Genomic DNA, 13,642 nt, shown 5'->3' on the forward strand with positions numbered 1-13,642 from the left:
CTGCGGGCAGCAGCTAGCGGTGCGGCCTGGGAGGAGGTTCGGGGCTGGCTCTGCAGTTCTGGGGGACTGCAGGGTGGAGGTGAGCAGTGCAGGGGCTCACCCGGGGATGATCTTTGCAGCGATGAGGAAGGGACTGAGTAAAGCCTTATGAAGGGTAAGGACCAAAGAAAGAGAAGTGGCAAAGCAGGCTGCGGAGGCGAGGCCTCTGAGGCTGGGGGAGAACCAGGAGAGGCAGGCCAGGTAAGGAGATTGCACACCTACCAGGGAGGGGAAGGGAGCACTCAGCGGGCCCGAACAGGGGCTCCGCACTGCTGGGAGCAGTCAGCTAGCTGTTAGCCACCGGGGCCCAGCAAAAGAATTAAGAAGTGTTGACAGTTCAGCTGACGTCTGTAGAACCCTCAAAGGGAATTATTATGACTTTGTCCCCAAAAGCCACTCCGTCTCACTTCATTTCTTGGTTGGGCCCTTCTCGATGACCCTAACTAAACTACTGGGCCCAACACCCTCTACCCCCTTCTCTCACTTTATTTTACTTCAGAGCATTATCATGCCATTATACATCTCACACATTTGTTCTGTCTCCCCTACTAGAAAGATTCTCATGAGTAGCCTCATGAGGACAGAGAACTTGTCCTTTGTCACCCCCAGAACCACAGTGCCCAGAGCAGTGCCTGGCACACAGAGGAGGCTTGTCCCAAGCCTCCCGGCTCTTTAGAAACAACAAATATATACTGAGTACATCCTACATGGCAAAACCATGCTAGATGCTGCAGGGAGTGCTGGTAAATAAGACAAAACAGGACCCTGCCCTCAGAGCTGAAAGTTGGAGGTGAGCAGAGAGAAATGCCAAATATTTAAACAAAAAGTAGATGACAACTACCATCATGCGAGGCCTGGGATCTGACTGTCATGCCTCCTAGTGCTATTTCCTTTCCAAACCCAAGACTGTCGCCTTCTCCAACTAAGGAAAATTTTACCTGGGGAAACAGTTAAAGTATGTGAGATTTGGTCTTGTTTTTTTTCAGAGACTTTCTGAAAAGTCCACCCTTTCAACAGACTCCTAAGAGGTGGAAACACCCACTATAGGCTCTGAATATTTAACCTGTACAGCTCAATCTTTCTCTAGTCCTTCTACGGAAGTAGGAGGAGAAATTCCAGACTCAAAGCGAGAGAAAACAGGGAGCAGTGTAACCAGGGTTCAGATCTGGGTTCAAATCTCTTGTGACCTCGGGTAGGTTTCTCAACCTCTTTATGATTTGATTTCCTCACTGCTGAAGTGGTTATACTAAAACCCCGTGTTGGGGATTGTTGCAGAGATGACATAAAATGACGCGTACCGAGCACCCAGCTCCAAGCCTGGTACACAGTGAGAGTTCGATAAATGGTGGCTCGAAACCAGTTACACCTGTTGCTTTTATGACCAGATCTCAAACTGCTATATTCACACCAACCAAGCCAAAAAGACCGTAGAATTCAGACCAAAGAATGGACACTTGAAATACTCAGAGCACAAACTGACATCTGGTTGGATGGCTTGAAGAATTATCTCAAAGTCCCCTATGTGGGCAGACTCGGCAGTAAGAAGTCTCATTTCAGTTCCTTGGTCTACCCTCTTTTCTCCCTCAATTTAGGCAAATGCAACTATCTCCCCAACAGATCACATCTTGTCTTATGGCAAGAGTCCAGACATGGGCTGGATTCCATGCTGCAAGTTGTGGCAGAGCTATGAGCACCACACCTCAAAGGGAGCAGAAGAACACAATCACAAGCCCAATGTATACACAAACCCCCACAAAAGCTTGGCTCCAGAGAAGGAAATGAGAACTGGTCATGGCATGCTGGGCCTGCCTCAAAGCTAAAGAAAAGGTAACTGTGACATGCAAATGTCCAAATCGTATGTGTACCTCCCTTCTTCTACCACACTCTCTCTGAGTGGCCTCTTTCTTTCACTGATGTCTCTGATGCTTTATCCCTCATTTATGTGCGACCCTGTGCAGCCTGGAGCCCTCAGCCCCCATTCCCCTCTGTGGCATCACGTTCCTCAAGGCCATCTGTAACCAACTGGTCACCAATTCAGCAGCCTTCCTTCAAGCCCTTCTCCAGAGTCTCTGCTGCTCCCTCCTCTTCCCTTTGTGGGACTCTCTCCTCCTTGGCCTCCGGTTCTCTTCCACCTTCTTCTTCCATCCAGAGTTACGCACACTCCCCAAGGCTCGGCTCTCTGCTCATCATGGGGAGAACTCATTTAATCCTATGGCTTCCCTTCTACATGTCCGGACCAAACCTCAGTCCAGGCTTCTGCCCTGCATCTCCAATTGTCTATTGGACATTTCCTGCGGATGAACCACTGTCATCCTAAATTCGGTGTATCTAAAACCAGATGCATCAGGCACCCCTCTCCATCTCCAGTCTGTACATTTGTCAATGGTACCACCGTGAACTACCAAACTTTCGTTTTCTTTGGCTCCTGTCTTTAAAATCCAAGAAGACTAAAAATCTTATGGTTCTCCCTTTGCAATCTCTCTTCTATTGGTCCTTCGCTCCCATCTGAACCACTGTTAGCCACATGATGTCACACGTGGATTGCTGCTGCTCATTTGAACAGGCCCCTTGCCTCTTGTCTAGCTATCAGATGAAAGGTCTTAGCATGTCACTTCTGCCATTTCAATTCTTTGCCCAAAATAACCTCAATGGCTTCCCACTGCCTCCAGGATAAAGTCCAAGTGTCTCAGCCTGACATTCAGGGTCTAGAGATGGAGTCTGCAAACTGGAGCCCACAGGCCAAATGCCACCTACCACTTGTTCCTGTAAGTAAAGCTTTCCGGGGACCCAGCCACGCCCATTCATTCACAGATCAGCTGTGGCAGCTTTCATGCTCCAACAGCAGGGCTGAGTCGCTGTGACAGAGACCACATGGCCTGTGAAGCCAAAAATATTTACCAGCTGACCTTTTGCAGAAGATGTTTGCTGACCTTGGTCTAGAGTAATCCTATCCTGCCAAATGTCTTGCCCGTGACTCTTCTGGATAAAGCTCTTACTCCTGTGGGTTTGCTGCTGTGAGCCCACTTTCTTTATATCTCACACCCAACTTCTTGAACCCAAAAAGCTTATTTCACTCCTTTTTGGACTTTTCCTTCCAAACACAGCCAAAGCCCCACCCCTCCATGAGGTGGGACTTCCCTACACCCCCGGATGCCCCTCCTCTGGCCCCCCTCTCTGCATCTATCGCAGAAACAGTGAAATGTCACTCTTCCTGTGAGTCCTTTCTGCCTGTATTACAGGCTTCTCTCGAGTCCAGGCTTGGTAAGCTCCACAGACCTGTGCCAGTGATAACTTCCTTGCCCTTTATTCCAAATACCGATCCTCAAGAGCATCATTCCGTAAGGAGGCATCAAACAAACTTACCAGTGAAGGCCTAGGATTCCACATTTGAAAACTTAAGTTTGGGTCCAAAAGTGTGCCCTCTAGCCAGCACCACCTAAAAGCCAATGAGATAAGAGTTTAGCCTTAAGAGAGAATATTTATACGTTGTCTTTAAATTTATAACCCCCAATAAGTTTTGATTTACCATCCTCTCAGGATGCCCATTTCTGTTACTTTGCCTAGAAAATCCTGCTCATCTTTCCAATCCACTGGACAGTCTTTTCCCCAGCAAGCCAGGCACCTCCTCCTCTCAGTTCCCATGGAACTCTGGTGAGACATTTATGGCAACACATGACATATGGGAGCACAATTTCTTCTTTAGGAATGGGGGTCTCTAGAGTATAGGCTTTTTAAGAGAAGAGACCTATTAAATTTACCCCTTCTCTTACCCCACCGCCTAGAACACAGTGGGCATTTAGGTAGTCGTCAAGAAATACTTGTAAAATGGGTGGAAAAATAACGCACTCAGTACATTAACATGTAGCTGGGTGTTGAAAATTCTGCTAGGCCACATTTTTCCCTAGAGAAATACATGCCTCAATCCCACTGATTTTAATAAGCAATGGTTTAACAGGAAGGATTAATGACATTAATCTTCTAAATGCACACCTTTGGAATGGCACTCCCCTGGGCAGAGAGCCTTCAGGGGCTCCCAGAATCTAAGAAGGCAAGCGCAACTCTGTAAGCAGCCTGCCAGGCCTGTACCAACCGGCCCAGCCTGAGTCCACAGCCTCAGCTTGCACGGCCTCCCCTACTGACCCCACTATCCAGACAAACACAGCTGATAGCGGGTCCCTTCCCTCTCTGCATTCCCTCCAGTTGGATGTGTCTCTCCCCTTCTCTCCGTATTATCTCCTATTGAAATGCCATCTATTTCCAACATTATATCCCAGACCAAGTTCATCATGGGGCCAATACTTTTTTTCCCTCCTTTGATGTGTGTGTGTGTGTGTGGTAAAATACACATGACATAAACTTTATAATCATAACCATTTTCGGGTGCACAGCTCAGTGGTATTACGTACATTCATGTTGTTGTGTAACCATCACCACCATCCAGCTCCAGAACACTTTTCCACAAAACTGAAACTCTATACCCATTAAACAATTAACTCCACTTTCTCCCTTCCCTGCCACAAGTCTCTGAAACCCCATAAGTTTTTGTGGAATGAATAAATGATGAATGAAGACATGAATGAATCTGACCTCAACCCTCCCCACAAAAGCCAGAAGTACTGTCCCTTTCTACTAGACTCCCATGGCACTGTCTTCATCTTTCTTGGATTTATTTCAATCAGTCTTAAATGATCTGTTTTGCACAACTGTACTCTTCTTTAGTGGGGAAACTGTGACTTATTTGAAAGGTTAAGCTGGGGTCCCAAAGCAGGCATTTGGCCTGCATTTGGCCTGTCCTCATGTTGCTGGATCCAATAAGCAAGTCTCAGACCTTGTCTTATGGCTTTTGGTACCAGTAAACCATTCCCTCTTGTTTGATGACCCTTTTCACTTGGCTTCCAGGATAGCACTCTTGGTTTTCTACCCACCTCACTAGCTACTCTTTCCCTTTGCTGGTTCTTCCTTATCTCCCTACCTCTTAATGTCAGAGTGCCCCAGGGCTCAGGCCTTGTTCTCATCTCTTCTCTGTATACCTCCAGTCACTTCCCGGTGGTCTCACCTAGTGTCTGGGATTCAGATATCATCTGTATGCTGAGGATGATGCCCAGATTTCTCTCCAAGCCTGGGCCTCTCCTCTCAACTCCTGGCTAGTAGGATATATCCAACTGCCTGCTTCCAGTAAGATGTCACGTAGACAGGAGATCTGTGTAAGTCATGTTCAATGTGTCAAACTTAACCAATGCCTTTCGCCTTCCCCTGGGCTTGTTCCTCCAAGCCCTCCCCATCTCAGTTTAAGACAACGTTCTTCCAGTTGCCCAGGCCAAAAGGTTAGAGCCATTCTCATCTCTTTTCTTTTACGCCATAGTCCAGTCCTCACCAACATCGGTTTTTATTTCAAAATACATTCAGAATATGACCATTTCTCACTCCTTCCACCATTACCAATGTAGATGATTGCAAGAGCCTCTCAACGGGTGTGCCTACTTCCCCGCTTTGGCTCTTGGTGTCACTCCTCCCTCCATCCATGGTCAATTCCCAGTTCAGGAGGGAATTGGTCACAACATCAGTCAGATCAGGTCATTTCTTTGCTTAAAATCCTGAAAAGCCTTCCTAGCAAGGACAATGGCGAAGGGATGAACGTTTCTAAAGTAGACCTGCAGGCCCAGGGGCAGGCTTGGGGGGAGGAAGGGTCTTCAGGCCAGGGTCCTCCTCCCATCCATCTCTCAACTGGCAGTCCCAGCTGCAGCTCCTATTATCTGAGTTCATAAAGAAAGGAAACTTTTTAAAGGGAGAAAAATACAATCAATCAGCTTTCTTTTCCAGTTAAGGCACCACAAAAAGCCAACAACACTCATATTTCTCAAGAAGCAAATAAGATATGTCAAGTCTGCCACCACTTAATAACTAGTTTCCAAAGATAAATCTAGCCTTCCGGAGAATAGTTATTACCCCCTTGGTGGCGGTGTTGGGGGGGTGATCCTCCTTAAGCCCCTCTTCTTACTGCATCCTCCAGCTGGTCACCAAGCCCTGGTTGCCTGATTGTCTCTAGACTTTATCCCACTCCTCCTCTTTACCGTGCTGTGGCTGGAGGTAAAGTCCAAATGAAACAACCAAGGACTTGAATTAGTTCGGGTCTCGTCAGCTCTCCCTGGAGCTCCAGCGACAACCTCCTAACCAGTCTCCCCACCTCTAGTCACTTATTTATTTCCAACCGCAATCCCAGACACAGTGGAATGATTTTAATAAAACCTAAATTTGATCAAGTCCCCTGCTTAAAATTCTCCAAAGAGTTCCTACATTGCTGTACTATAAATTCTTCAAAACATATTATAGTAAGCCAGGGTAAATCTTTTTTTATCTTCCATAGACACTTTTCTTCCACCTTCTTAAAAAGACCATGAATGCCCCAATAAGGGTGGGCAAATGATCCAGCCCAGATTAGAGTCCTCCACACCCTGGTAACAGTGATTAGCCCCAGAGGATAAGCACACCACCCAACCTAAGCCAGTCAGAGACTTTGTCTGGACTTGATACACAGATGCAGCCACTTCACTGCAGTCGCTAAAGTGGGGCTGTCAGCAGAGGTGCCCCCACGAGGAGGGTGGTCTGTCTGCAGGAGGAAAGACTGATACCAACATACAAAGAACAGAAGACAAGCGGCCATACGGACTCCTGGTGGCACCAACTCCCTTTCTAGAACATCTTCCTTTAGTGAACTCCTACAGCATCCTGCCCAGTTATGGAACCAATAGCGACCCACTTACGTGTCAGCCAGTGGGGGTCCCGACAGGCCCATCATGCCATTACCCGTACCTGTGTCCTTTCCCACATTGTGTCCTCTGCCCAGAGCGCATGCTCCTTGGATCTTTACAGCAGCCAGACTTATAGCTCTATGGCTTCCCTGAAGGGCAGCACCATTAGTCTGGTTTCCCAGATGTGCTCTCAATGCCTGGAATATGCCCACTCTGCTGCATCAGACGCCTCATGGCCTTCCCAATTTTAGCTGGTGGCCCAAGCTAGAAACCTCATCCTCAGCCTAGTCTCCTCGCACTTCCTTGTTGCCATGGGGACTTTCCTCTCCTTCCTTTCTGCACCATGTCTGTTGTCACAGCACGGGACCCCTTTATCTACTACCTGGACCCAGGCAACAGCCTCCCATTTTCTCTGCCACTCCCCCACCCACCCAACCCTCCACACCGCGATACAGCCCTCCAACCAGCTACAGGATCAAACCCCTGGGATCTTAAGCTCCCCCCAAAACTGGGAGGCGGGGGGCTATACTCTCTAGCTGCTCCCAACCATTGCCACTTCCAGGAAGATGGAGTACAACAAAAACTCCTGGACAGTATATGTACTGCAAACATAAGAAATGTCTGAAAGGCAGAGCGAAGAAGGCAGACCAGTTAGCGATCTCAGGACCTCAGGAATGAATGACACCATGGTGAGTTCCCTGCATTTTCTTTCTTTCTTTTTACTTTTGTGTGTGTGTGTGTATGCCTCACATATCCCAGACTTGGAATTGAAGAAGCCAGCAATCTAGAAATGCAGAAGGCGCATGTGTGTGTGCGCGTACACACACACAAAGCTTGTGCCCTCTAGTAAGACAGAAAACTTTTAGATAGTAACCACTCTATTGCAACCAAGCACTACAGAAAACCCTATTCCATCCCCACCCATACCAGCAAAATGCAAATGACATCTGCAAAAATCCCTATTGTTAACAATCGACTTGATGGTGGAAGACTGCCTTCCCCCCAAGACTAGGAACAGACAATGATGTCCACTCTTACCAATCTTATTCAGCATGGTACTAGAGGTCCTAGTCAGCACAAAGGACAACAAAGAGAAATAAAAAAAAGCAAAGAAGAAATAAAACAAATCTCCGTATCTTGCAGACGATATGACTGCCGATGTAGAAAATCCTGAGGAAAACACAAAAGACATTCCTAGAACTAATTAGTGAGTTTAGCAAGGATGCAGGATACAAGATAAAAAAATTTTTAAAAATCAGTTTTATTCCTATATACTAGCAATGAACACATGGACATCAAAATTAAAAATACAATGCCATTCACAATTGCTAAAAAGAAATAATTAGGCGTAAATATAATGTCTTCCAACGAATCATTCTACAGTCTATCCACATGGGTTTACCTCTGCCACAAGGGCAGGAACAGTACTGTTTTGCTCTCCGGTGAAAACAAAATACCTAGCCAGTGCCCAGCACCTAGTAGGCATGGAACATTTGTTGCCATGACTCACGCCCTGCTCTGTTTAAGACAGACTTTCTCCCCCTTTATGCTCCCACTGAGATCACCACTGGGCTCCGTGCTCAGCGAGGAGTCTGCTGGCGATTCTCTCGCTCCCTCTCCTTCTGCCCCTCCCCCGTGCTTGTGTGCACTTTCTTTATCCCATTCCTCCTCTTTACATACATCCCTCTCCTTCTGCCCCTCCCCCGTGCTTGTATGCACTCTCTCTCTCTAAAATAAATAAATAAATCTTAAAAAAAAAAAAAAGACTATGAATTGCTTGGCTGTGCTAAAGAAAGTACTGTGCAGGAGGAAAGCCGACTGTGAGATAGGTCAGGGCCCAGAAGGCATTCATATATCTTCTCCCCAAAACTTTTCCCCTTACTTCTGCGGGGAGAAAGTGAGACTAACGGTCATTAGGCGAAAGCCAAAACCTCAGAACAAGCCTGACACCGCTCTCTGTCTCACACCTTCCCCCAAGCCCACAGCAAGCCCAGCGGCTCCACCTTCAGGACAGACCTCAAATCCTGCCCCCCCCCCCCCCCCCCCCCCCCCCCCCGGGAGCTGGCTACTCTCATCACTCAGCGGGGCAACTCCAACAGACGCTAACTTCTCTTCCCTCAGTTGATTTTCAACACAGTAGCCAGAGTGATCTTTTCAAGATGTAACTCAAACCACGTCAGTCCTCTTTCAAAAACCCTGCCATGTTCCCGGCCCCCCGGTCATTCCCAGTGCAACCAAGTCTTTACAGTGATCCCAATGGCCCAGCCCCCATGACGCCCCTGCCCTCACTTTCTGCCACTCTCCTCCCCGTACTCCTGCCACGCTGGCCACCCTGACGCTGCGGTTCCCACTCCCTGATGCTCTTTCCCCAGTGACACACACGACTCACTTCTTTCCTTCATTCGCTATGGCATACATTCCGCTACAAGTTCACAAAAACCCATTTCCTTTCTCTTGGGGGCACATGGCTAGACCCTAGTTCCCAACAGCCTCCCTCGCAGGAAGGAGCAAACACGTGCCTGAGTTCTGACGAACGGGTGGGAGAGACGCAGGTTTCTTCCAGACGGGCTGTAAAAACTCCCCCACAAGACCCTCTCTTTTTACTCATCCTCCAGCTGAATGGGAAGCAATCTGAGGGCCTTGAAGAAGGCAGAGCCGTCCCTCAATAAGCCCTAAGAGGGCGGTCCCTCAATAAGCACAAGGGAAAGGAGCAGCCACACTAGAATCTTTCTGTACTAAGAAATAAAGTTTTACTGTAAATTAACAAAGTTTTCTTGAGTTGATACGCTGAGATTTGGGGCTTTGTTTGCTACTTGACCCAACAGTTTGGTCTCCTTCTCAATGAGATCTTCTTTGACTACTCTAAAATTCTCCCAACGCTTCTTAGGCAACCTCCTCGCTTTATTTCTCACCATAGTCCTTATTATCATATTGGGTAATGTACATTTTATTTATTATTTTTTTTCTCCATCTCCCCCATTTTGAATGTAAGCCGAAGGCAGGAAATTTTTGTGCTTTTTTTTTTTTCCCCTTTGCTGTATCCCCTGGGTCTAGAACAGTGCTTGCCATGTTGTAGACAATCACTTGATGTTGAATGAATGAATATATGAATGTATGAATGAAGTACCTGGGCTCCAAGGTCAGAAAGGCCTCGGGTGAAGCCCAGCTCTGCCATTTATTAGCTGTGTGACCTGGGGCAAGCTATTCTACCTCTTCAATACTCATTTTCTTCATCTGTAAAATTGGGGAAGTAATAGTACTTTCTTTATAGAGACTGGGAATAATTGAGATCATGAACATAAATACCTTACTCCAGGGCCTGGTAACAGCTCAGTCTCCATAAATGCTAATCGCCATTGTTATCAACTCAAGAGGACAGGACTGGGTGTCAGGCTGCAGCAAGGTCATTGGTAGGAGTTGGATGGATATGTACATGCACAAACTCCTCTGGGAGAAATCGTGACAAACACCTAGGCAGTGAGATTTAAGAGCTGCCTAAAAGTTCCCAGTAAATTGCCAACGATCAGAAAAACATGACAACTGGTGTCAGGGGTGATGAAAAGTGTGTGCAGAGTCTGCAGAAAAGAGCTACTATGGGAAGAACACCACCCAAATGATGAGAGATCACTTTGTGCCTTTTAAGAAACAATTTTCACAGCAAAGCTCGAGAAAAGAGAGGCCTCTCGCATCATGGGGACAAGGTAATAAAGTTATAAAAATGGAACTCAAATAAACCACACACAGGGCCCACATGGGCCCAATTTTCCAGGAAAAACAGCGATTGCTACAGCATTCAGATAAGGGAGTCACACTTGGGCCTCAGCATTGCCAACAGCTTTCAAAAATCATTAGGCTGCAGAAAAGCCCCTGGGTTTGCCAAATTAGCAGTGCCGGCTCTCACCGGCCCCTCTGTCATGCTCACCTATTTCTACTGACAGGAGGACACAGACAATGATACCCAATGCCTGTGCCCGCTTCCCTACCTTCAAAACACAGAATCATCCAGAAGGAACAGCACCTCACCGTCTGCAGCCTGGCTGCCCTCTCCGGAGGCCCGCCCAGCTCTCTCCTTGGCTCGGACCTGCTCTTAAATCTCACCTCCTAGAACTCTGCTGGCCCCTGCGCTGGGCCCTGTTGACAAACCCGCGCCTTGAAGCTCTTTCTTCCTGTGGCCCCTCTCGGCTCTCAGCAAACTCCCCCACCCCTGCAATCCTTCTCACCTCCACCCTGACCCCTCTTCCACCTGTGTACCCCTGATCACTGGCACGCCAAGCCTCTGGTTCTAGTGTCTGTTCTTCCCCTATATCAGAGGCGGGACAGCTTTGTGGTTAGAAGCAGAGATTCTGGAGCCAAATCGACTGGGTCTGATCTTTGCTCTACGGCAGTATGGTCTTGGGCGGCTAATGAATTCCTTTATGTCTATTTCTTCATCTGTAAAATGGAGGCAATGACAGTACCTCCCTTGGGTCTCAGTAGAGATTAGATGAGCTAATATATAGGAAGTGCTTACAACCGTGCCTGGCATCTGATACACAATGTTTTAGCCAAATCCTAGACATATCCCCATGTACTTCCACCTCCATCTCCTCTATCCGCCTTTTAGCGTTGCTGGCAACGTCCAGTCCCTATCTCAGCCAGTCCACAAAAGCAACTCCTCCATCACACCTTCCTTGACCCCCACTTGCATTCCAACGCTAGCCTCCCGAGGAGATGGAATTCTGCCCTTCTCTAACAGGGTGGGGCTGACTGCCCCAGCGCCCTCTTCTTAGTTGCCCTTGAAGGATCATCAGTTTAGACTTCTTTTATCCTTCCCAATCCTAGTTCATGAGCTCCTTGGAAACAAGGGTGATGCATTGGGTTTTTCTTCCCCAAGTTTTATTCCCTGCAATCTTACGCACTGTGAAGACTCAGCTGACATTTGCTGGATTAGGTTGAAACAGTCCACGTAATCATCAACCAGAGACTTGAAATGGCAACAACAGATCAGCAGGGCACAGGAAGCCTTCCCCACCACCCCAAAGCCACACGGATTCCAGCCTAAAAAGAGCACTGGGAACCATGTCAGTGACGCTCATTTGTCGGTTTCATTCTGGTTGTTTCCTTATGACCAACAAAAAGCCAAACCCCTTCAGCAAGTTTGCAACCTGCTCCCACTGCTAAGAGCACTTCCTGACAGGCTCACTCTGGCTCAAGGAGACATGTTTGTATGTTTGTTTGTTTCTAAAAAATCCCATTTACTTTTTCTTGTTTTAGGGCATTTCTTAAAAACAGCGTTAAGAAGGGATCACTGTTTATTTTACTCTAGCATCGAAGCTATAGGGACACAGAATTCCTCAATTTGAGCAGATAAATTACTCCTTAAGAGAATGTACTGGCTCACCTCCACACTTAGCAACAAACAAGTCATGTGTTACTTGTAAATATGCAGCCTTTCACTTGTGTCTCATTTTGTGTTGCTGTTACCCTGCTTCTTTGTTCATGGAAAATACAACAAAAACATTCCTAGCATTTAAAGTAAAATTTAAATATATCTTCACAACATTTCTCCTGAAAAAAGAAATTCTGATTCTCTATCTGATCTTGGGCCATTGCCATTAGCTAGATAAATGCCAACCTAATAAAATGATTCTGGAATACACAAAGATGGTTAATGTAGCATTAGCTGAAAGAACAAAAATTAAAAGCAATCTCAACACCCCATAACAAACTCATGGTTTATTGAAGGCACTCCCTTGATAGAATATTATGCAGCCATCTTAAATGAGCATGATAAAAACGAGGGAGCCACATGGAGCAGGTTGAGGATATGATCTTAAGAGTAAAGGGAGTGCAAGAACCATGAGAGACAATGGACTCTGAAAAACAAACTGAGGGTTCTAGAGGGGAGGGGGGTGGGAGGATGGGTTAGCCTGGTGATGGGTATTGAGGAGGGCACGTTCTGCATGGAGCACTGGGTGTTATGCACAAACAATGAATCATGGAACACTATATCTAAAACTAATGATGTAATGTATGGGGATTAACATAATAATAAAAAAATTTAAAAAAAAAAAAAAAGAGTAAAGGGAGTGCAAACATGTAGGCACATGTTGATGCCATCAAGGTTGCCCCAGCAGGGCAGATCAGGCCTGGAGTTCGAAGTCAGATGCAAAGGAAGATAGGAGAGAGGTAAGAGGAAATCTCAAGCAATGAGGCCAGAGAGAAAGGTGGTAGCCATACGAGAATGAGGCCCCTGGCCATAGGGCAGGGACCATGTTTAGGAGAGCCCAACGAGAAATGGGAAAGGACCCACGAAGCCAAGGTCATTTCAGGAATTCCATCCAAAAGCAGGCAAGGGGAATGGGAAGAGAACCCTCCTTAGTTTTGCAGAAGAAATCAATCCCTGGGTGAGAGAACAATGTTCAAACCCCTAAGACAATGTCAAGCCTAGTCCTCTCCACAGTGTGGCCACCACGACTCCCACCTGAAGGTTCAGCCCCACCCAGGCCTCCAGGGCTAATTCTGACCCAAGGCAGGAGGGATTTAAGAGGCTCTAGCTTACCACCCATGGATTTAGCGTGGTGCTAACCTGGCAGATAAAGAAGGCGAACCCCCAAGAGAATGAGCATCTTGACCAAGGCCCCACAGAGAGTTATGGGCTGTGCTGACACTTGAACCTGAGTTTGCCAGTCTCTGGGTTTAAAGCTCTTCTGAAGAGCACTCTGGTACAAAACTGATTGATGAGTCAGGCTGACTGGCCCAGCACAAAGTGTAGACACCTGGCTGATTCCAGAGAAACAGTGGCTTATGAATCGGTGAGTCCCCCCAGAGCAGGGCAGGAAACTCCCAGTGACCCAGGGACACCAACAGTTCCC

The 13,642-nt window shown here is 47.2% G+C and overlaps 1 protein-coding gene across 10 annotated transcripts in view; it reads right to left on the reverse strand.

The window, feature by feature from the left end:
* Positions 1-13,642, reverse strand: part of ARNTL (aryl hydrocarbon receptor nuclear translocator like) — a 99,689-nt gene that overhangs the window by 66,503 nt on the left and 19,544 nt on the right. For 3 of the 10 annotated variants that reach the window (XM_032427290.1, XM_032427294.1, XM_032427293.1), the window contains exon 1: positions 3,403-7,171. The exons of 2 other annotated variants lie outside the window; for them this stretch is intronic. The gene's annotated coding sequence lies outside the window, so the exon portion shown is untranslated. Of the gene's footprint in view, positions 1-3,402; positions 7,173-13,642 lie in introns of those variants that run through there. 5 more of the 10 variants (XM_032427284.1, XM_032427287.1, XM_032427285.1 and 2 more) reach the window with 4 other exon arrangements.

This window comes from Phoca vitulina, unplaced genomic scaffold (genome assembly GCF_004348235.1).
Source record: "Phoca vitulina isolate PV1807 unplaced genomic scaffold, GSC_HSeal_1.0 scaffold36, whole genome shotgun sequence".
Taxonomy (NCBI): domain Eukaryota; kingdom Metazoa; phylum Chordata; class Mammalia; order Carnivora; family Phocidae; genus Phoca; species Phoca vitulina.